This window comes from Marmota marmota, unplaced genomic scaffold (genome assembly GCF_001458135.2).
Source record: "Marmota marmota marmota unplaced genomic scaffold, marMar, whole genome shotgun sequence".
Lineage (NCBI taxonomy): Eukaryota > Metazoa > Chordata > Mammalia > Rodentia > Sciuridae > Marmota > Marmota marmota.
The window spans coordinates 813,614-838,539 of NW_025999999.1; the positions used below are offsets into that span (position 1 = coordinate 813,614).

The 24,926-nt window shown below is 37.1% G+C and overlaps 1 pseudogene; it reads left to right on the forward strand.

The window, feature by feature from the left end:
* Positions 1 to 7,113: 7,113 nt before the first annotated feature.
* Positions 7,114 to 24,926, forward strand: part of LOC107149730 — a 254,739-nt pseudogene continuing 236,926 nt past the window's right edge.

Consider the following 24,926-nt stretch of genomic DNA (forward strand, 5'->3'; position numbering starts at 1 on the left):
CCAATGAGGAATTTTGCAAGGAGACGGCTAGGCGAAATGCAGCAGCTGGTTATCCTCAGAGAAATCTAGATATGTTGTTAGGAAAGGGACCTTATGAGGATCAGCAGCAACAAATTGCATATGATCCTGGTGTATATGCACAAATTGCTGTAGATGCAATTAAGGCATGGAAGACTTTACAAGGACATGGAGGTTTACAAGGTCAATTATCTAAGGTAATACAAGGAGCTAATGAACCTTATGCTGAATTTGTAGATAGGCTTATTCAAACAGCTACCAGAGTTTTTGGGAATACAGAACAAGCAATGCCATTACTAAAACACCTGGCTTATGAGCAAGCGAATCGTTGGTGCAGAGATATCATTAGACCATGGAAACATGAAGATTTAAACACATATATTAAATTATGTAGAGACATTAATGAACAAGAGCAAGTCGTGGCAGCTGCAGTAAAACAGGCTTTAGATGCCAGAGACATTAATGAACAAGGGCAAATTGTGGCAGCTGCAGTAAAACAGGCTTTAGATGCCAGGCCAAGAACATGCTACAATTGTGAACAAACAGGACATTTTAAAAGGAATTGCCCCATTGGAGGAGGGTTTAACAAAACTAGGTATCAAAGGAGTAGAATACCAGGTATTTGCCCACGATGCCGTAGAGGGAGACATTGGGCTAATGAATGCCGTTCTCAAACCACCATAGAGGGTACTCCATTATCAAAAAACGAACAAGGACCAGGTGTTTATCCACGATATCGTGGAGAAAGGCATCGGGCTCCATTGCCAAAAAATGGACAGGGGGGCCCAATGCTCCGGGGCCCAAAACCACAAATATACGGAGCACTGGAGGAACCCAGCAACCCCATCAGGGTAGTGCCCAGGACACATTGTCCATCAGATCCCTCATCAGACAAACCAGAGGGAGCGCAGGGTTGGACATCTGCGCCTCCGCCAGAGCAGTACTAACTCCAGAGATGGGAGTTCAAATCATTCCCACAGGGGTGAAAGGACCTCTTCCCAAAGGAACAGTAGGCTTATTATTGGGACGCAGCTCTTCTACTCTAAAAGGACTTATGATAAGTCCTGGGGTAATTGATCCCGATTATGAAGGTGAAATAAAAATTATAGCCAGTTCTCCAAAGGGTATATCAGTAATTTCACCAGGAGATAGAATAGCACAGTTACTAATAATACCCAGCCTACATGATAAATTTTCCAGTCGTACTGTAGAAAGAGGTTCCAAGGGATTAGGCTCCACAGGTGTAGATTGGGCTATGCTTTCTTTAAATTTAGATTCTCGCCCCATGCTAAAACTAAATATTCAAGGACATGAATTTAATGGGCTACTGGATACAGGTGCAGACCTTAGCATCATCTCTCGTCAAGAATGGCCAAAACATTGGCCATTACAACAAGCCACTCAAACGCTTCGAGGCCTAGGAGTGGCGACTAATCCCCATAGAAGTGCAATGGTATTAGATTGGAAGGATCCTGAAGGATGTGAAGGAACTATACAGCCATATGTATTGGATCATCTTCCCGTAAATTTATGGGGACGAGATGTCCTAGATCAATTAGGTTTGACATTAACAAATAACATCAACCAAAATGCACCCACTATTATGACTAGACAAGGTTTTAGGAAAGGAAAAAGATTAGAAAAACAAGAACAAGGTATAGCAGCACCAATACAAATAGATCAAGGAACAGACAGACATGGGTTGGATTTTCAGAAAGGGCCACTGAGACAATAAAAATTACTTGGAAATCAGAAAGACCAGTATGGGTTCCTCAGTGGCCCCTGACTAAAGAAAAGATACAAGCAGCCCATGACCTGGTCAAACAACAATTAGCAGAAGGACATATACAACCTTCTGTATCTCCCCATAATACTCCCATTTTTGTCATCAAAAAGAAATCTGGTAAATGGAGATTATTGCAAGATTTAAGAGCCATTAATAATGAGATGGTTATTATGGGACCTGCTCAATCAGGGATTCCTCAATTGTCTGCTTTGCCAAAAACCTGGTATGTTTTAGTTATAGATATTAAAGATTGTTTTTTTTCAATTCCAATTCATCCTGAGGATAGTCCACGTTTTGCATTTACTATCCCTGCACTGAATCATGAAGGTCCTGATCAGAGATATGAATGGAAAGTACTCCCTCAAGGGATGGCTAACAGCCCAACTATGTGTCAAATTTATGTTAACAAAGTAATCCAGCCACTTAGAAATCAAAATCCTGAACTACAAATATTTCACTATATGGATGATGTATTATTAGCACACAAAGATAAAAACACATTGCTAGAATGTTATGCCACACTTACAAACTTATTAAAAAATTATAATCTAGAGATAGCAATAGATAAAGTACAATTAAATTTTCCAATTAATTATTTAGGAGTTCTATTATCCTCAACCATGGTCCGTCCACCAAAAATTCAAATACGAGTAGATCAACTCAAATCACTTAATGACTTTCAAAAGTTATTAGGAGACATAAATTGGATAAGGCCTTATTTAGGTATACCAACAGGAGAGTTGGGACCTTTATTTGATATCCTAAAAGGTCCATCAGATCCAAATTCACCCCGAATGTTAACGCCTGAAGCAAGAAAGGCATTAAAAATCATTGAAACATATATGGAAAATATGCATTTGGATAGAATTGATATAAGTTTGCCTTTATTATTTATTGTACTACCAACAAAAAATATTCCTACAGGAGTATTTTGGCAAGAAGGTCCATTATTATGGATACATTTATCTTATTCTCCTAACACTATTCTTACTAGGTATCCTGAGGCTGTAGGACAATTAATACTCAAAGGAATAAAAGCAGCAAAGGGAGTGTTTGGAATTTCTCCCAATAAAATTATTACTCCATATACTATGAATCAAATTGATGAGTTAGCTAATGAGTTAAATACTTGGGCAATAATCATGTGCAAATCTAATGTTTCATTTGATAACCACTTACCATCTAATCCTTTATTGTCTTTTTGGTCATTGCATCCTGTAATTTTTCCAAAAATGACAAGAAAAACACCTATCATGAATGCTCCAAATATATTCACTGATGGGTCAAATAATGGTACAGCAGCAGTAGTTACCCCTGATCAAACTTTTACATTTTTAGTACCCAAACAATCAGCTCAAAAGGTAGAGCTTAATGCAGTTTTACAAGCTTTTGTGATGTTTAAAGATTCTGTATTTAATTTATTTTCTGATAGTCAGTATGTAGTTAATGCTATAGTATCTCTTGAAGATGCTGGTAGGATTTCCCCTTCTTCTACTGTTTTCTCTTTGCTTTCCACTATACAAAGTCTAATCTGGGACAGAAAAGATCCATTCTTTATAGGACATATCAGGGCACATACAGGATTGCCTGGAGCCCTTAGTTTGGGCAATGATTTAGCAGATAAAACTACACATGACATACATATTTTCTCTACACTAGAAGAAGCTATAAATTTTCATAAAAAGTTCCATGTCAATGCTAATACTTTACAAAAGCGTTTTAAAATAACTAAGGAACAAGCTAGACAAATAATAAAACAATGTCAAAATTGTGTGACCTTTTTACCACAAGTTAATCTTGGAGTCAATCCTAGAGGATTGATACCTAACCATATTTGGCAGATGGACGTCACACACTTGCCAGAATTTGGAAAATTAAAATATTTGCATGTTACAGTTGATACTTCTTCTGGATTTTTGATGGGCTCCCTTCATGCCGGAGAAAAAACTAAAGATGTTATAGCTCATTGCTTACAAAATTTTGCCACTGTGGGTGTTCCAAAACAGTTAAAAACAGATAATGCCCCTGGTTATACTTCTACCTCTTTTAAACAATTTTGCTCAACATTTGGCATTACTCATATAACAGGAATCCCATACAATCCACAGGGACAAGGCATAGTTGAAAGAGCTCATCAAACTATTAAAATGTACTTATTAAAGCAAAAAGAAGGAATTGGGAAGGGGTATATATTCCCCAAAGATAAACTTAAAATAACCCTTTTTACTCTAAACTTTTTAAATTTGGATTCATCAGGACTTAGTGCTGCGGAAAGGCATATGTGTCCAAAAAATGTACATAAGCCCAAGGTACTTTGGAAGGATATTCTAACAGGACAATGGAAAGGTCCTGACCCAGTAATTGTCTGGAGTCGGGGGTCTGTTTGTGTGTTTCCACAGGGAGAACAGCAGCCGATTTGGATTCCAGAGAGATTAACCAAGGTCCTGACCCAGTGATTGTCTGGAGTCGGGGGTCTGTTTATGTGTTTCCACAGGGAGAACAGCAGCCGATTTGGATTCCAGAAAGATTAACTAAAGCGATTTCTACAGACCAAAAAGAAGATGATTTGGCTCAAATCCATAACAACTGATATCCAAAACTCCAGTTTGGCTATTCTTACATCTGCAACAGAACCAGGATGCTTTTTTCAATATCTATTTTATTATTGCCCTTTGCCATATCATGAAGTTCTATTTTGTTTTTTGAGCTCATACAGACCTAGGTTAATGTTTTGCTGATCAGTTCTATTTTTTGACTATAGAGTTTTTAAACATTGCAATGGAGATTTCACCTGTAAAAAGTTATAAGGCCTTTACTATAATGTTATGTGTTGTATGTATTATATTATGTGTGCACACTTGTGTTTTGTGTTATATGTTTGAATGTATGTATGTCCATATATCATATATGATGAGCGCTCATGATAAAATGGATCCAAATATTTTTTTTTCACGTGATTTATATGGTTTAATTTAAATTGGGTAAACAACTGTTGAGGATTGTTTTAATATGTAAACAAAAAAGAAGGTTAACAGATCTGTTTGTTTACTTTCACCTTTCCTTTTCATTATATTTAATAATTCTCTTAAAGACAATGTAAATTGTTAAGAAAATTGTTTTCTTTTAGTGCCTTCTGTAATGTTACATAATTTTTTCTTTAGCCATTATTGCCAGAATTCCTATCTTCATCCCAGTGCTGGTGAAGTCAAAGATAAAACCAATCTACAGCTTCTACAATAGCCATCACTGAACTGCTTGCAGAACTTGCCTGGACACATTGTGAGCTCACCTGTATGCATTGTGAACTATCTGTTGGTGCAGCGACTTGTGGTAGTGTTGGGGTATTTTTGCTGATGATGTCATCGGTGGTACAATTTTTCCAAAAGGAGCCGTCAATTGGCTTGGTGTATCTTCCTCCCTTCTGCTTGTCATGATTGTCCAGCTAAAATTTGGGGGCCAACAGAGGTGAGGCAAAGAACCTCACCCCACCGCTGGTACAAAGACCTCTCCACAGGTGTGGCTGTATATTGGACCGGTAGTCAATGACGGGTAAGATCCAATTGCAATGGTACCAACCTAATGGGTAAGGACCATATGTACTATTGGACAACCTAAGGCAGGCACGGTCCCTAAGCCACATGCTTGTTGTTTAAACAGAGAGGGGGAGATGTTGAGAGCCACAGCCGAAGGGGCGCCAGCAAACTTCCAGCTGCCGGCTGATGATTGGCTCACAGCGGCCCCAGCAACATCTAGCTGATTGGCTCCTCTGTGGTGATGCTCATTGGGCTGTTTCCCTGCCCTTTCAGACCACGGAGCTGCTCATTGGGGGACTTTTTTGGCTCCGCCCACGTGACCCAGCCAATCGGCCTCAAGAGCAGGAGGATTGTGGGAGGTGGGGAGAAGCTTGTGTGGGAGAGAGAGGCTTGTGGAAAGCCGGTGGTGGCAGTTGAGGCTCTGAGGATTTTTCCTGAGAGGCTGTTTTGTTTGGCGTGTGTGGTTCTAAAAATAAAGTTAGTTTCTTTTGACAAGTGGCTTCTGATTGTGCCCAGCCAGACTGCGGCAATAATTATTAACAAAATTCATGTTTACTTTGAAAGTCAGTGATTATGATGAATCATGAAATACTGAACCTTGTTGCACAATCAGGAAATGTTGGTGAACACAGTAGAAGTGATTATCTTTTTTCTTTTTACTCTTTGCTTAACATATTAGTGGTCCATCTTAATGGGTTTCATTGTGATATTTCCATGCACACATTCAGGGTGTGTTGATTAAATGCAGTTTGTTCTTATCAACCCTTCTCCCATTCATTTGGCAGCCTCTATTAACTATGATCCTACTTTCCAATCAATTTTCTTTAGCTTCCACACATGAGAAAACATGCAGTCCTTATCTTTCTGTGTCCAGTTATTTCACTGGATAAAATGTTTGCCTCCTCCCATCTATTGTGCTGCAAAGGACACTATTTCATTCTGTTTTATGTCTAGATCATATTAGAATGTGTATCTATGCCATATTTTCCTTATCTGTTATCTGACAGTGGGCGTCTAAATTGATTTCTTATCTTAGCTATTGCAGGTAGTCCCATAATAAACATGGGCATGTGATAAACATCTCTTCATATGCTGATTTCATTTCCTTTGATGTTTACTCACAGGTGAGATATGTACATTTTACAGCAGTAGATCAAGTATTTTTTTTGGTTTGTGTTTTGAGAAACCTCTACACTGTTCTATATAATGACCTTACTAATTTTAATTCCTACCACCAGTGTATAAGAAGTGAGTTTCTCCTTGTGGGGAAGGGTGCAAGATACAGGGAAGGTAGTTCCTAGGCTCAGGTTTACCAGGAGCAATCTCTGTGTCCTTGTCCTATCCTGGACACTGTATCTCCAACTCTGTGTTTTCAAAACATACAAGTCATGGAATATACTGAATTCCTCAAAGTCATAGATTCCAAAATGACCTGAAGTGTGTCAATTTAGCATGATGAGTAATTTTCTTGCACACAATTATTAGCTTAAGTATTTCTCAAATCATAGCAGCACATGAAAATATTTGTTCTTTCTTTTTTTCTACTAGCTGGTAACTGGACAACAACCTAGTACATTTAAATCATAATCTCCAGGGTGCTTCCTAGAAAAGAAAAAATATCAATATTTTCTGTTTTATCTGTTATTGGAAAAAAGCCTCCTTGAGAGAGATGAAAGTCCACTCAGCTTACTGTTTGTTTATGTGTCAAAGAGTTACATATTGGATTAGCAAGAGACCATAAAAGTTTGGATAGCAAGGTCACAGTTATCTCAGTAGGAAGAGAAGACTCCAATGGATCCAGTGGTGGCCATGGTCGTTGGTGTCTCCTGTCTACTTCTCCTCTCACTCTGGAGACACAGATCAGGGAGGGGGAAGCTCCCTCCTGGCCCAACTCCTCTCCCAATTATTGGAAACATCCTGCAGATAGATGTTAAGGACATCAGCAAATCCTTAACACATGTAAGTATGCTTTGTGCTCCTTCAGTGGCTTGTGAAGGCAAGTCAATTGACCCCTGGTTATAAAGATAGTATACTTCTGGAGGCACACAATTTTAGCAGATGATTGTAAAAGAAAATACTCCCTGTAAACCTTGATGTCATGTGCCACATTAATGCCGTGTTTTATTCAAAATTGTCCTGAATATAGAATTTCTCTGCAAACTCAACAACTTATGCCTGAAAGCAAAGAAATAGCATAAGGATTTCTGCAATAGCATGAGATTGGATACAGCAAAAGGAATGAAAATAACGCGATGAATCAGTGTCCAATTGATGATATCAGAATATTTTGGTTGCTGCAGAAATTCTTTGCCTGGGGTTGGAAATGAAGAAGGATGAAAGAAATGGTTCTTCCAGTGGATGTTCATGTCATGGTTCTACCTCTGCAGTGCCTACTTGGTTTTGGTAACAGCTGAGGACTCCAAACATGGCTGGGCATTAGGATCAAATGTGGTGATTGAAAAACACCACTTTCTAGTATTCACCTTAGGTCTGTCAGCATCTCTGTGGAAAGAGCTTTGCAGGTGATTCAGAGCAGTCTGCTGGGTATAGCTTTGAAGGTGGGCACTGGGGTGTGATCAAGTGCTCGAGCATCAAATGTTGATTCAGTGACATTCCAATTTTGTTTTCTTTTCTTAGCTGTGGAACCCTGGAAATGAATTTGGAATTCTCTGATCTCATTTTCTTTGTTAATGAAACATGACAAATAAGAATGCCGAATGCATTATGTGAGGATTAATTTTAATCCGTGAACAAAAAGCCTGGAAATTGTATGGCACATCAGAAGCCATCCATCAAAGGCAGCTATCATGATCATTTACACATTAAATTCAGAAATATGTCCATCTCTGTTTGGTAGAATAAAACCATAAAAATAATATTAGCCAGAATCATACGATATCTGGTTCAGGTAGTGAGTTGATTTGCTAATATTTGCATTTTCTTTCCCATTTCCAGTTGTCAAAAGTCTATGGCCCTGTGTTCACTCTGTATTTGGGCATGAAGCCCATTGTGGTGTTGCATGGATATGAAGCTGTGAAGGAAGCTCTGGTTGATAATTTGCTGGAAGAGACTCTATCCTGATTTTAAAAAGAAGTAAGAAAAACTTTGGTAAGTGCACGTGCATGTGTGTGTTGTGCAGTGGTCATTGGGATGAGCAGCATGAAGAAAAGAGACCAGAAGGGCTCCTGAGGCAGAGCTTGGCCATCCCTGTGGTGTCCCCCATTAGCTTCCCTGCCTTGTTGGGTCTCCCTTCTAATCTCTTTCCTCTACTTGTAGGTATCGTTTTTAGCAATGGAAAGACATGGAAGGAGATAAGACGCTTCTCTCTAATGACCCTGAGGAATTTTGGGATGGGGAAGAAAAGCATTGAGGACCATGTTCAAGAGGAAGCCCGCTGCCTTGTGGAGGAGTTGAGGAAAACCAATGGTGGGTGCCTGTTTGTGTCACTGACCTTAACAGAGTGCCCTCTTCTCTATTGACTTTCTTGGAAGCATTTCAGTTGAGTGAGTGCTCTCATTATGGGCCTTGGTTTTGACCCCATGTGGGACAGGGATGGTTTTAAAAAGGGAGAGGACATGTTTGTTTATCAATGTTGCCTGGGTAGTGATGTGCCTTGGCCTGCCGTTGGGGAGTAAAAGTTCTTTTGATCTGTTTCTGTTCTGAATATTTTTATTTTTCTTTCCAATCAAAAATTATGAACTTAGTGTGAGTGTTTTTTTTTTTCCCTAAAGAGTTAAGGAGCAGTGTTTTCCCTTAGTGTAAATGAGGGCAACCTATTCCATATCATGCCAGTAGAAAACCTTGGTAAGTGATGGGGAGGCAGTGACCCCACCACTCCTTCATGGAATCCCAGCTCATCGCCATCTGCTTTCCTTACGTTGGACAGTACTTGTGTGAGCAGCTTCACCAACATGGCTCAGGGTTTCTTCCAGGTCCAGGCTGCAGCTTTGGTCAGTCATGGTGTAATGTGTGCTTTTAATTGATCAGCTTTATCTTCATAAAATTCTCATCAATTATTTTCTCTAAATGCAGAATGATTTTTTATAAATAATCACAAACTACATCTTCTTACCCATATTTAGTGTTTTTTGATTCACATACTTTGGTTAAATATCTGTTTTCATATAAATCTACAAAGTACACAGACATTTATAAAATGGTTTTTTTAACTAGATTTTAAAGACTATCAGTGTCTCCTTACATAGTCTCTCCTAATAGAATGTTAACTCTGTTTTCAGTTTTCCATTTGTTTCTTCCCCTGTTCCTTGGATTTCGTGTTAGAAATTATGGTCCTAATTTCCTCCTACTGCCAACTCTACTCACCTGTGAAGTGTCTGTCATCGTGAATGTGATTATCAGCTTGGATACCAAATGACCTTGTTTTCACATTTTCTGATTCAAATGAAATGGAAGAAAAGATTAAAAATTCAATTTTACCAGTGCACTACACACATGTATACACACTCCAAATTTCCAAGACTCTGCAAGTTACCTTCCCCCTCAATGGATGAAAATATCACATATCTAAAAGCTTAGAGCCCTGCAATATTTAAAATGGTTGCACACAGCATCTAACAGAAACTTTTTCTATTTTTCAAATGCCCTCCTATTTTTTCAAAGTGGCTTTGATTCTTGTCTCCCTTATTTAAGGTCCACAAGTATGAATTTGCGAGCTCATACATATAAATTTGTACCTATTATTTGATTATAGCAATTTATCTCACAGATTCCCCACAAAAAGGAACACTTCCTATATTTTGATTTCATTTCCTATAAAATAATATACTTAATGTAGGAGATGGACAGATTTCAAAATGATTAAAATATACTGTTCTTTTCTTTCTTTCTTTTTAAATTGTTGATAGACTTTTATTTTATGTATTTATGTGCAGTTCTGAGAATAGAACCCAGTGCCTTACACATGTTAGGCAAGCACTCTACCACTGAGCCACAGTAAAATTCATTTTTTAAACTTTTAAATGAGAAATAATATGTGTCTCTTAGTTTTGCATTTTTGATGCCTTACCTGGGGTTTATATTTTGAATAAAAGTTGTTTATTTTAGCAAAGAAATCTAATCCACTTATTGATATTACTTTATCTTCTCAAATATCACACACATTTTGCTTTTCTCATTTTTTCCTCTATATGCCTGAACTCACCCACAATCTCACTTTAGTTCCTCTCTACTGGTTCAACACAGAATTCTTTCTTCCATTCATTACACATAAAAAAGTTTCCAGGCCCACAGCATAGCCTCCTTCTGTATCTCATTGCTGTATTTTCCATAGGCTTTACAGACAGTGTGATTATGTTCTGAATACTTGAATTATTATGTTTAAGATGGTCTTTTACCTTTAAGAATTATCCCTTGGCTGGGCATGGTTGGGCAAGCTTGTAATTGCAGTGACTTGAAAGGCTGAGACAGGATGATCGCTAGTTCAAGGCCAGCCTCAGCAAGTTAGAGAGACCCTAAGAAACTTAGCAAGACCCTGTCTAAAATTATAAAAGAAAATGGATTGGGGACATAGTTCAGTGCTAAAGTGCCCTTGGATTCAACACTCAGTACCACCACCACCAACAATATTATCAACAAGCACCACCACAACCAGAAAACCCCAGGGGCTAAAGAGGTGTAAGTAAAAGTAGTAGATGTGAACTAAGTTATGTAAACTCCATTATTTAACATGTTAGGTTTTCAGGGCCTACTCAGAGTTAGGTAAAAGTGATTCTTTGTTCTTTTTGGTACTGAAGATTGAACCTGGGGCACTTTACCAGTGAGCCATATCTCCAGCCCCCTTTTATTTTTTATTTTGAAACAGGGTCTTGCTAATTCTTAGGGTCTTGTTAAGTCCTTAGGGCCTCACTAAGTTGCTGACGCTGGCCTCAAACTTGCAATCCTCCTCCCTCATCTTTCAACACCTCTGGGATTACAGGCATGTGCCATTGCACTGACAATTCTTTGTTTTAATGCATGTGAATATTTTGCTGTCAGTTGCTCTGTTTGTGTACATCATATATACCTGTGTTTCTGCTCTGGATACTGGACTTGTTAAGTAGAAAGTTAAGTCTTTTTTAATATTTATTTTAGTTTTATGTGGACACAGTATCTTTATTTTATCTTTATGTGGTGCTGAGGATCGAACCCAGTGCCTCCTACATGCTAGACGAACACTCTACCACCAAGCCACAACCTCAGCCCCAGAAAGATAAGTCTTTATCTTCCCAAATAGCAGAATGTTGCAGTATAAAGTGTATAAGTCTAGGCAGTGGATGTGAGCTGAGTATATTAAACTCATTTATTTAGGTAGCATGGCTGTAACGGCCAATTTTAAAGATATTTTAAAATACTTTCCAATTCTTTTTTATTGAAATATTTTTATTAATTTTTAATTTTTTTGATAGTTGTCCTTTTAAGTTATACATGATCATAGAATGTATTTTGACTCATTTCCAATTCTTTAGGCTCACCCTGTGATCCCACCTTCATCCTGGGCTGCGCTCCTTGCAATGTGATCTGCTCCATTATTTTCAAGAACCGGTATGAGTACCAAGATCCAGATTTTCTCACCTTGGTGAACAAGTTAAATGAAAACGTCAGGATTCTGAGCTCTGCATGGGCGCAAGTGAGGCCAAGATCCATTCTCCCTTAGAAACACTTTAGTCTTTTTTCTTCAGACATATCCAAAATAGTATATGGTGCATGAGGTGATGTGATTGCTTGGATTGTACTGTCTTGCCTAGAGCCATGGAGCAAGTATCTGGGAAAGGTTTTGAATTCTTTATTTGGCATGCAGGAATATGAAGGTGCACGTATAGAGCTGGCTTTTAGCCCACTCCAGTGAGTGGATATTTCTTTACATATCAAAAGCCTTTTTTTGGTAAGGCTCTTGGTGACTGCCCAGAGGATGACCATGTCACTCAGTGGACATCCTAGGACTTTTTGAAAGCTCCCATTTCCCACAAGGCCTGCCCAGCAATCAACACTTGGAGGACTTTTCATCCAAACATGTGGCAGGAATATCTCAATTCAGAAAAAGTATATTTTCTGGAAGTAAAGAGAAGGGTAGGGACAATGAAACTTTGAGGAATCACTGAGTGGGGTAGGGGTTTTGAGGTGCAACTGCTATCCTAGCTAAAAAGATCACTGGGTTAGGAGAGACTGCTCTAGAGGACAGTTGAGCTCCATGTTTTTTTGGGCCACCTCATTCCACATGTGAAGCTGGTTGATAGAAATAAAAAAGCAGGGACTAGTGTTGTGTTCTAAATCAATGTTCCCCATATCCCTTAATGTCTTTTGTTATCTATGAAAAGTGAATCACATTAATTCATGCTGTCATATTTCATGTTTTGGGGAAAATTGATGTAGTAAACAAGTGAAGTTGTATAAAATTAAGTTTTAGAATAAAGAAGTTTTATAAATTTCAGGAATGATTATCACTTGTGATGCTCTGGTAAGAAAATTCACCCATAAATCATTCTATAAGAATGATTGAATTATATATTTTTCAGTAACAATGACACCTCAAGATAGACCCAAATTTTATTTACATATAGAGCTATAAGTTCTTATGAAAGCTGACAACATGTCACCTATGTGTTAATTAAGTACTTTTTATAAATATATTATTGTTTTCTCTTCTAGGTCTACAATAATTTCCCTGCTCTCATTGATTATCTTCCAGGGAGTCATCACATTTTATTCAAAAATATTGATTATATTATAAATTATATTTTGGAGAAAGTAAAAGAACATGAAGAATCCCTGGATGTTAACGATCCTCGAGACTTCATTGACTGTTTCTTGATAAAAATGGCTCAGGTACAGTGTTGCCATCAGCCTAGTTTTTTGATTCCTTGATCATGTTGTGGTTTTCTGAACCCTTTTAAATTTGTAGAAATGTTACATGATCAGGACAATAGTGATTCTGAAGCACTTTGATAACCCAATGTATCATGAATCTCCAGGAAGCATCATGGAAAACATGCAATTATTAAATAATTAGAATATGCTGACTCTATTCTTTAGATAAAAATCTATGTGAGGAGAAAGAATGCACACCTAGGTTTTTGAGAGAGTTAATAAATACACAAATTGTCAGTTAGACTGACTCAAAGAAAGAAGAGATGACACAAATTAATAATGAAACAAAAGGAAGGATGTGGCTGCCGAAGAGACAATTTCCAATCAAGTTATAACATAAAATACCATGCCATGACATGAGGATGGAGTTCATCACTGCACAGGGTTTGGGGACATGGAAAGGAGCAGCTTACCCCAGGTGCACCACCTGCATGTCCTGTGGACTGAAACAGACCTTGACATGTGCAGCGTGGACAGAAGAGTAAATTGCAGATGTGTTGAGTCTTGTAGATGGTGGTGTGGGCAAGATTGGTGCAGAGAAGAGAGAAGCCTTGTTGAATGCAGCTTTAAATGAAGTCACATATAACACAGAGTTAGAGATGGTGTCTGTCAGGGACCCTGTAAGCAGGAATGTGCTGTCACTGCAGCATGAGTTAATAGGGTATTTATTCCCATTGAATTTCCTTGGCACCCTGTCAACGATCAGTTACTATAAATGTGAGGTTTTGTATGTGGACTCTCATGCTGCTCCATGATGGTATGTCTACCCTATGCCAGGAGGTTCAGCATCCTGACGTCTTGTCCTCTTCAGTGTTCCTGTGTTTCATGTTTTGAAATAGGAATGTGAGTTCTCCAACTGTGTTGTTGGTGTTCAGGACTTTTAGGCAATTCTAGGTCCCTTGAATTTCCATATCAATTTCAAGATGAGATTGCCAGTTTCAGCAAAAACCCAGTGTGGAATTATGACATGAATTGCAATAAATTTGTGTCTCATCATTATCATTTAGAAAATTGAGATGAAATTCACATACCATTCAGTGAACCTTCTTGAAGTTAACTTTATTGGTATTTATAGCATTTACTGAGTTCTGTGATCGTATCTGTCTCCAGTTTCAAAATCTATTAATTTTTTCTCAAAAGTATATGTACCATGAAATGAACACACCCCTCTTCCACACCACTGCATTCTGATTTCTGTCTGCATGGGTCTTCCCATCGTGGATAAATAATGAAAGACCTTGTGGCACATGCAACCTTTTGTTTCTGGCTTCTTTTATTCTATATAATGCATTGGAGACTCATCTAAGTTGTAGCAAGTATCACCATTTTGCTCTTTTTTGTGGCTGAGTGCTTACCTTTTTTCTTGGTATACATACTTTGCTTTAAAATTTTTGATAGAATTCACCAGTATATCACACAAATCCAGCTTTCTTTTGGGGGGCATTTGATTACAAACTGTCTATCTTAAGTTGTTGCAGTTGATCACGTTTTGCATACTGACCTTGAATCAGTGTTTGTAATTTGTGTTTCTGTTAAATTTTCCTGTTATTCAGATTATCTTATTTGCTTTTGTACAGTAATTTAAGGTAATCTGTTTTTGCCATTTTTATTTCTGTAAAATCAGTAGTTTCCTGCTATCATGTCTGAATTTAGTGGTTGGTGTCTTCTCTTTATTTGTGCTTAATCCAGCTAATGATTTGGGACATTTGCTTACAGTTTCTGAGAAGCAGTATTTGCTATAAGTGAGTGTTCAGCTGTTTTCCCACTCTGTTTTTCATTTCTTTTTTTTTCTCTTCTCACAATCACATTGCCTTTCTAATAGGTAATGAAGCTCTATTTTTCGTTTCTGTGGGCTTTGCATTCAGCCTGCTCTTATCTTCCTATTCCCAGGTTGAGAAGTTACATTGTACTTGAGCTCTTGTCTTCCCTTTGATTGTAAGTTCTGCCCCTCTAAGTTTCCCACTAAGAACTGGTTTTTGCTTCCTGTCAGTGTTTTGTTGTATTGTATCTTGTTTCCTTTGCATCTCAGTCCTATCTAGTTTGCCTAGTGATTCCCTCTTTAACCCATTAGTTGTAGAAGAGCATGTTGTGTAATGGAAGATTTTCCTTCTCTCCTTGAATTCTAGTTGCATTCCATTGTGATCAAGGAAGATACTTTCTATGATTTTGTGTTTTTAAAATTTATCGAGAATTGTATATGTCCCACCACCTGGACTGTCCTGGAGAATAGAAGGGTTTATGTTCTCTTGAGAAGAATGCATATTCTTCTAGTTTCTCTTCATTTGTCAATGTTTACCTCATACATGTTGAGCTCTATTGATGGATCGATATGCATGTGCACAATAACATTTCATATTTTTGATAATGTCTTAACTGATCAACATTTTTCTATTGAAACTTTTAAATTTACTCTCTTTTTCTTTGTTTTTATTTTTTTTCTTATTTTTTACCATGTGGTTTTCTCTTAACATGGTCAATGTTAACAGTCCAGGTTGAGTTGTTTCTAAGCTTCAAATTGCATACAGATAGTCTACTCCCATGCAAACTCATCTCTTTTTTTGTTGTTATTAGTCACAATCTATATCTTTAAATAGGTTCCCAGTTTTAAAAAAAAGAGTTGTTTTTTTTGTATATTTCTTTATTATAGAAACTCAAAGAACTACATAGAAATAAAAGAGTATCAGAGCATATTTTCTATTAAACCATGTAGTTATTATTAATAATGATAATTATTTCTTAATATGGCCTTGGTTTATTATCTAGTGTTCTTTTGCTTTTTATTTCCTCCCATGTTTTATTGTTGCATAATGTTGTATTTAATGGTGGGATTCTATTTTCATATATATATATGCACACAGTATAACATTATTATTTGGCCAATAACATTCCCCAGTATTTCCCCTTTTCCTCCCCTCTTCCCTCCCCATGATCACTTTCCTCTACTATACTGATATCCCTTCCATTTCCATGAGATCCCACCACAACATTTTTTCCTTTTTCCCATGTAGCTTTCACATATGACTGAAAACACATGACACTTGATTCTCTGATGCTGTATATGAGAATAACAATTTCTGCATGTTTTCAGGCTCTATTTGCATGGTATTTCCGTCTTTTCACATTCAGCCTGTGGATGTTTTTGCCTATAATTTGAGTCTCTTGCAAATCATATATAATTTGATCTTTTTAAAAAAATCCATTCTGGCAGCCTATGTGTTTTAATTAGGGGAGTTGAGACCATTTACACTCAATGTTATTGTAGAGTTGATTATTCATTGCTGGCATTTTGCTTTATTTATAATGTTTAATTTGGTCCTTTTCCTCATTTGCTTAGCTGTTCTTCAAATGAAATTTATTCTTTTGTGAGACTTGGATTTGTTTTTGATTTTTTTGTGTAGTATTTCTTTCTGTATTTTTACTAGTAACAGCTTAGTAGTCATTAATTTTTTTAGTTTCTGCTTATCTTGGAAGGTTTTTGTTCTGCTAAAATTCTGCTGGATCGTTTTGCTAACTGTAGCAATATTGGTTGACAGTTATTTTCTTTCAGGAACTTGGAATACATCATTCCAAGTCCTTTTGTATTTTAGAGTGTGACCTCAGAAATTAAAAGTAACTCTGATTGCCTTTCTTCTAAATGTGACATGAATTTTTTTTCTTGAGTGTTTTAACATTCTATCCTTGGTCTATATGATAGGTATTTTCATTATAATGTTTTGTGGAGAGTTTCTTTTTTCAATCTTGTATATTTTGGTTTCTGAATGTATCCTGTGTCTTGATGGCCATCTTGCTCTCTGCATTTGGAAAAATTTCTGTTATTATTTACCTGAAAAGACTATCAATTCCATTAGCCCACAGTTCCCACTGCTCTTCAATTCTAATGATTCTTAAATTTGGTTTCTTAGTGTTGTTCCAGAGTTTTTGTATATTCTGGTCATGGCTACTTCTTTTCTTTTCTTTAACAATGTTTGAATTTTCAAGACTGACCATTTTTTCAGCATCTGTCTTCAGCATCATTTACTCTACAGAGAGACAGCAGGCACCAATTTTACTACTGTCTGCTTTTGCTTTGATTGTTGCTATGTTTGTTTCCCTCTTTCCTGTGAGATGATGGTAATCTACAGGGAAGTAGAAATTCATGGGATAGAAATTCTGCTGCTGAACTAAACCTGATGATGAAAAGGGCACCTTCCTGTACACATAAATTACCAGAGTTCATCTCTAGTTTATTACAATAAATAGAAGAGAAAAACCAGTAATAGCCCTAAGTAGGAATGGCTAATGGAGGGCCTTTAGGTCTCACTCTTGGAAATTCATTTCTATAGCAAAAGCAGTGAATTAACATAAAGTTTGTTTATTACCCAACTATGAGTGGGTCTCAATCTTGAGAAGTCCAGGACACTTTGGCAAGAGAAGACTGTGCCTTAAAAAGGCCTACATATAAGAGTGGTAAAGAAATCCACTTGAACAGATGCATACAACACAGGAATACAAGATATATGAAAATACAAGGTAACACATAGCTTATAAAGTTTATAATTCACTAGCTACTGACCCCAAAGTTACTGAAGTGGATGAAATATTTAATAAGTAAATAAAATGAATGGTTAAAATATGGTCAGTCAATACAAGACAATGTAGAAAAAACAGCTGTGTGAATTAAGGAAGTCAGTAGAGGATGTGAATGAAAAATTTATGTAATTTATTGTTGAGGATTGGAATTTACCATTGCAATTGGATGACTCATTAAGGAAGAGCATTTTTCTGTTATAGCAATTGCTGAATAGCATGATGAAGGCTACAGCAATTCATTTACTTGAGAGTTGTTCCAAATAATTTTTGCAAAATCTATATTTCTGGAGACAATTAATCACATTTCTGTTATGTCAGAGCAGTAAAATAAGGCTGATGGTGATTTTCCTTAAGTCCTGTGATCCAATAAGTAAAGAAGAGGAAATCATTGTTTAAATTCTTCATGTATTGCCAGTGGGGATGTCACTGGAGTCCATAATGTTTGAAGCAGTGGCCAGGCTCTGTGTGGACCATCAACAATCAAAAGATGCAACACTGGTTATTGGAGGAACCTGTTCCTAGTTTTGGAGAGGAACAAGCAGGCTGCACGGAAACACACTACAGTATGCCCACAACTGTTTATCCCAGAATTGGGGAATAGGGAGTGTCAGCTTCTATTTGAAATGCAAATTTACTGTAATTTTTCAGACACTTTCCTTATGAACTACTGCTGGATGGTGAAGATCTTTGCCTAGACACCACAACTCCCTAGAAGTTTCTTTAAATGGTTTACGTGAGGTTGACAGTTGTTTTCTTGGAAAGGCCAGTTCCTGGATGTTCTGATCTATGATGTTTGTGACATCACTAAGTAATGATTCCATAGCAATGTTAATATTTGATTGTGTAGCATGGAATGTGTGCCCATTTATTTAGTTTTAAAATAATTTTGTAGGGGCTGGAACTATAGCTCAGCGGTAGAGCATCTGCCTTGCACAGGTGAGGCACTGGGTTCGATCTTTAGCACCATATAAAAATAAATGAAGATATAGAAAAAATGAAAATGAGTATTAAAAAAGAATTTTCTATATGGTTTATACAAGGCTAATTGTGATTGCATATATGCCTATATAAAGTAACTCTCCAAATTCATCTTAGGTGATAGAAACATTAACATTGGTTTTAGAGCACACCGGTTAACATTGGTCTATGACTGTTAACTTGAGACTTAATTGATGAACTTTGACTTAACAGGCTCAATATGAAGTAGGTATTTCCAAGACATATACTGAGCTTGGTTACCCAGTATGTGTGTTGAAAGAGATTAGTTTGTTTTGATGGTGTTAATTACATATGTGAAGCATAACATAGCCACATAGAGATTATGAATGTACCATGCTGGCCCTGGAACTAGCTGTCAAATAATGTATTTTTTTTTATAATAATGATCCCCTTTACTCAGTATTTAAACAGCTATGATGTTTTCAATTCATTTTCATAGTCTTTTCAGTCCAAAACTTTATCCTTGGCATCTCATTACCCCTTCGCTGTCATATATCCCATTTGGACAGTTAATGTCTCAACTTCTTGTCTTTATGGTTTAGTGACTTTTCAATTAATGCATTCTTATTCTTGTCCCCTAGACCATATATCTGTTCTTTCCCTTGTTCATTACATTAGTGCTGGCCCATCCTGTCTTGGTGAACCTGTTCTCTTTCCCTCTGATAACTTCTTGGATTTTCTACAATGCTGTTCTCATAATTGGTACTTTATGAAAATTGTGGGTTCTATTGAGACTTTTTCAATTTTTGACGGAAGAGAAATGAAAACTCCTGTTCAGACTTATAACATCTACCACGATGTAGTACTCATTCACCTATTTTCTGTAATACAAATAAAAAAGCCTTTTATTTTTGACTCCCTATTTAAGATTGGGGCATTCACTTTTATGATTAAGCCTTCACTTCCAGGGTGAGAGCCACCCGACATGCTCCTTCTGTTTTGGGGAAAGAAACATGTTACACAGCTCATCGATCACGCTGCATAGAATCTCAGGTAGGAAATAAAGTGTAGGAAATGAAGTTTGGGTCAAGGGATATATAGTCTCTGCCACGACAACCAGTTAATGCTTGTAGTACTGCATGCTTCAGGGTCTGTGTTGGCCAACTTTACAACATTATGAGTTAATGTGGTTCACTGTATTTTCATCCATTGGCAAATGACTTGACATGTAACAGTATCAAATCATTCCTAGGAAAAGGACAATCAAGGGTTAGAGTATACGTATGAAAACTTGGTGACTGCTGCCTCTGATTTGTTTGGTGCTGGCACAGAGACAACAAGCACAACACTGAGATATGCTCTCCTGCTCCTGCTGAAGCACCCACAGGTCACAGGTATGAACACAGATGACGAGCAAGTGAACTGAGAGAGATGTTGGGAAGAAGTGCTTGGTCCTCACTTGTTTGTCTTATGGAAGCTTCACTGTTTAGTTGTCTCTGCCACCAAGTGTGATCAGGAGGAGGGCTGAGAAAGTGAAGAGAGCATGGCAGTAGGAGAGGCAGTGGAACCCTGGTGCAGTGTCTGCATTTCATTGGAGGTGATTTGTGGTGGCAGAGCCAGCATCAACGGGCATGGGAATGTCTCCTGTTTGTATCCCCAAATACCACTTGGTTCAGCAGATGAAGTCTTGAAGATGCCTCTCCTCATTCTGCTAATTCTAATTCTGGGAAAAGGAAACTCCTTCTTGAAGCCTTGGTGGGAATCCTAGAATGTAATGAAGCTTCCTGAGATGATTCCTCACTTGGAAGTATTCTATTCATGTATATATGTCAGAAAGGTATTTTAATTTTGGCAGATCTGTTCCTAATTTTTTAATTCATCATTTCAACAGACTGCTTCCATAAAACTTGTGTTTCATGGAGTAAGAACCTTTCTTGAGGGGTGGTCAAAAATTTGATGTTTTATCAATACCACTTAAAAATCACCTTTAAAGGAATTTTGTTCATGCAGTAGCAATAAGCATACTTTTTTGAGTCTTGTGTGATGATTCCACTAAAGGATGGCAACACAATTATTTGTTAGACTCATTCTCTTTCAAGCACGGGAGGACGGGAACAATAAACACTTTATATACTCTTTACCAAGTTTCTTAATCATAGAAGGCAGATGCAAGTGTGGTGATGGAATCTAAAAGGAGGATAGTCTGGTAACCTGAATATTAGAAGAGGAAAATTTATGAAGAAAGAAAAGCAATCTCTGTTCTTAAAACTCCAACAAGATTCTCTTGTTTGGAAATAACAGGATCAATGAAGGGAAATTGAGGTTGAAAAGGGAGGCTTTTCTGCTCAGGCAAATCCCTTGTCAGCTAATAGCATTAAACCATTCTTTTCACATCTTCACTCATCAGGTGACAAATATTTTCTTTGCAGGAAAAGAACTGTAAGGGAACATACTGAGCCTCAGAATCCACATCCTAAGGGTCCTTATGTAGTGGCAAAGAAAGATTGAGGTGTGGGGCTGAAAGGAAGCTTTGGAGAATCTGAGCTCTTCCTTCAACATCAGAAAAGTCATGTGCTCTCAAGGGAGGGAAGAACTGTGGAGTAAAGACTTTCATATTTTGCCATTTTAGTAGAAAATTCTTCCAATCATCCATCAGAGAGAGTGAAATAAAAGCATCCACCCAAAACACAGGGTTGTAGCATTGCATATCACAAGGGATGAAGAATTCATTACAACATTCAGAGAAATATCCCATGACTTATGTGAAACACCAGAGCAGCACCAGAATTCTTACAAGTAACTAATATCTTGTTATTTCATAGAATAGGTGTATTTCAGACCTGCACATTTGCCAAAATATTATACCAGTACCCCTATTTCTCAGAAAATTACTGGAGAATGTTGCATCTAAATGTCTATAAGTCAGGAAGCCATGGGCTCCAGGAATGGGATGAGAGTGTTGGGGAGACTGCTGGGTGCTGGACCTAGGAAGTAGCCTTCAGCATGAAGGTGGATGATGCAGATGACAGGAGAGAACTCAGGAGCAAAAGGGATGTGAGGAATAATCTGAGGTTTCTGACGGCTGGACAATGATTCCTGCAGTATAAAACATCTACCTGAGCATCTTGAATAATCCTAACTCAAAATTGGAAAATTATGGGCTTACATAGAGAAACTGGGAGAAGACCAAGAAAGCACCAACAATGTAAAATAATCATAATTTCATATAACAGAAAGTATGTGTATACTATCAGAAGGTCATACCTCATGGATGTTGATATAAGCAAAAATTGCCATCTAATATATCCTCGTGAATAGAGTCTGGTGGGCAATCTCGTGTGTGTGTGTGTGTGTGTGTGTGTGTGTGTCCTTTCCCAATTTTGTGCTTAACTCATTGAGTTATGCAAACTCTCATTTCCACATACTTGGAAATCATTAAGTGTTGTGTAATAATGCACACACAAGAAACGGAGAATCATTGTTTGAATATGACTTTAAATTTCAGAACGAGGTGGTAGAGTGCTGAGTGCCTGTGGCTAAGATGTGGGAGGATGGGGCTGGGATTGGGCTCATTTGTAGAGCGCTTTCCTGACATGTGTGAGGCACTGGGTTTGATTCTCTGCACCACATATAAATAAATGAATAAAATAAAGGTCCGTCAGCAACTAAAAAAAATATAAAAAAAAAAGATGTTGGAATATGATGGGAGTTCCACTGCAAATTGCTCTCATACAAAACCTTCATACATATATATCAATCTATTGTACTTTATATTAAACATAAATTATTTTCATGAAAATTTAATATTTGATTCCCATTTTCTTTCTGTCAGAACTGTAAATTCTTGATGTGTTTATATTCTGTTAAATTTTTTGAAAATATTATTTAGTTCTACTTATATTAATTCTGTGGGATGCTAATTTATAAGTATGGTCCTATTTTTTATTTTATTTACTTTATTTGCTTCTATCTACTTTAAAATGTAGTTTAATGAAGAGTGTATGTGTGTGTGTGTGTTTGTGTATATACATATATATATACACACTAGTGGCACTGTTTATATATGTAAGTGTGCCTCTGGGCATATCATTTATATTCATAATGCTATGATACTCAGTTGCTGTGACAAAAGTGCCCTTTCTCTCCTATCCCCTCATTTCTTTCTTGTGTCTTACCAGCTAAAGTCCAGGAAGAGATTCAGTGTGTGATTGGCAGACACCGCAGCCCCTGCATGCAGGACAGAAGCCGCATGCCCTACACAGATGCTGTGTTGTATGAGATCCAGAGATACATTGATCTCCTTCCAGTCAACGTGCCCCATGCAGTGACTTGTGATGTTAAATTCAGAAATTACCTCATTCCCAAGGTAAGCTTATTTCTTCTGGGCTGCGCCTCAGTGTTCTTCCTGGTCCCAAATCCATAGCAGGATTGTAATTCTCTAACACACAGGATGAGACAAGTTGCAAAACATTTGGCTACTTAATGGCCTGTGTGTAGTTTCTAGTTTGGGTATAAAGCTTTCTAAGAAGTGGCTGTATCTGGCCACATGAGCCTTCCAAATTGGTTTTACATTTTAAACATTGTTTTTGCCATTATTAAATGTCTACATTTCCATACCAAGGTTAAAAATTTCGTTGTCACAGGGTGTGGTGGCTCATGTAGTTTAGGAGGTTGAGGCAAGAGGAGTGCAGGTTCTAAGCCAGTCTTGGCAATTTACCAAGGTTCTAAGTAACTTAGATAGACCCTGACTCAAAATATAAAATAAAAAATGGCTGGGGATGTAGCTCAGTAGTTAAGTAATGTTGCATTCAATTTCTGATTAAAAAACTAGTTTGTTATTTCCCCAAGTGATTTCTTAGGTTTTCCTCATGAGAACAATAAACCTATAGACAAATTAAGTAAGAATTGATATCTTGACCTGTTGATTCTTTAAATTCATGATTATGTTCTCAATTTATTTTTGCTTCATATAATATTCTCAGTCATGTTTTTTTCAGTTCAGTGACTCATAAGTATTTTGTTAATTTTTCCTGTAAAATGAATATTTTTGTTCGTGCTATGTCATTTAAACACATCTTTGCCTCTTCTTTCTAACTGGTGTGTGGGATTATATTTGATTTTATCATTGTCATGATGTTACCTCTCGTAAACTTAATAACTTTCCTAGTAATTGCCAATGGTTTGCCTGAGATACATTTGAAATGTCTGTTTTTTTTTATCCTCTTGTCTGAGTCAATTTGATGTATTTCCTGTTTTTATATCCTTGATTTCTCTTTATTGCATTATTGCCCTTTTTAGGATTTCTCAATCACATTGAACAGAATACTTGATTGCAGTCATTCTTTTTTAATTTCTTATCTACAGGAATGGTTAGAGGCTTTCTATCTCATTGCAGAGAAGGTTGTTTTACGTACAATTTGGTAGATGTTCTTTTTCAAATAAGGGAAATTTTCTTCTCTTAATTTCGTATAAACTTTGGTCAAGAATGTGTATACACAAATTGATTTTCAGCGTCTGGGGGATAGATTATATGATATTGGATGGATTTTCTGCAGTAAATATGCAAATTGCAAATACATTCACAGAGCTGGATTTGATCTATCACATGTTTTCATGTCTTCAGTGCTTATAACAGATTTTTTGTCAATAATTTTTCCTCCAAAAACTTTCTTAGATAATAGATATCAAGATAGTGCTGACTGCATAAAAATATGTGAGAAATGTTCCTTGAAGTAGGTATGTTTCTTCTTTCTGATGGCCACTTTGTCATATGCTTGAAATGCCAAATCTTTTTTGGTGAAGAACTGGGTATCACATGGGGAAAAATATAAAATTTCAGAGCTTATATTCTTCCAGAAAGGGTTCACTTCTTTCCCATAAATGGAAAGAATGTTGTAACACTTCCTTCCCTCATCTTTACTAGGACAGTATATGAACATAATCAAATTGTGCTATTCCATATCCTCTCTGTCTCCCATTTATGGAATCCATCTATCTATCTATCTATGTATCTATCCATCCATCCATTTACACAGGGGATCAAATACAGAACCTTGCACACACCAGGCAACATTCTACCACTGGGCCTCATTTCCAGCATCCATATCTGAAGTCTTGAGATGATTTTTATCTGTGAAGCACTAACATTCTTTCTACCACATGCTTTCTGTGTTCATCCTGAAAACCTACTTGCTGTTACAAAATAGATTTTAAAATTT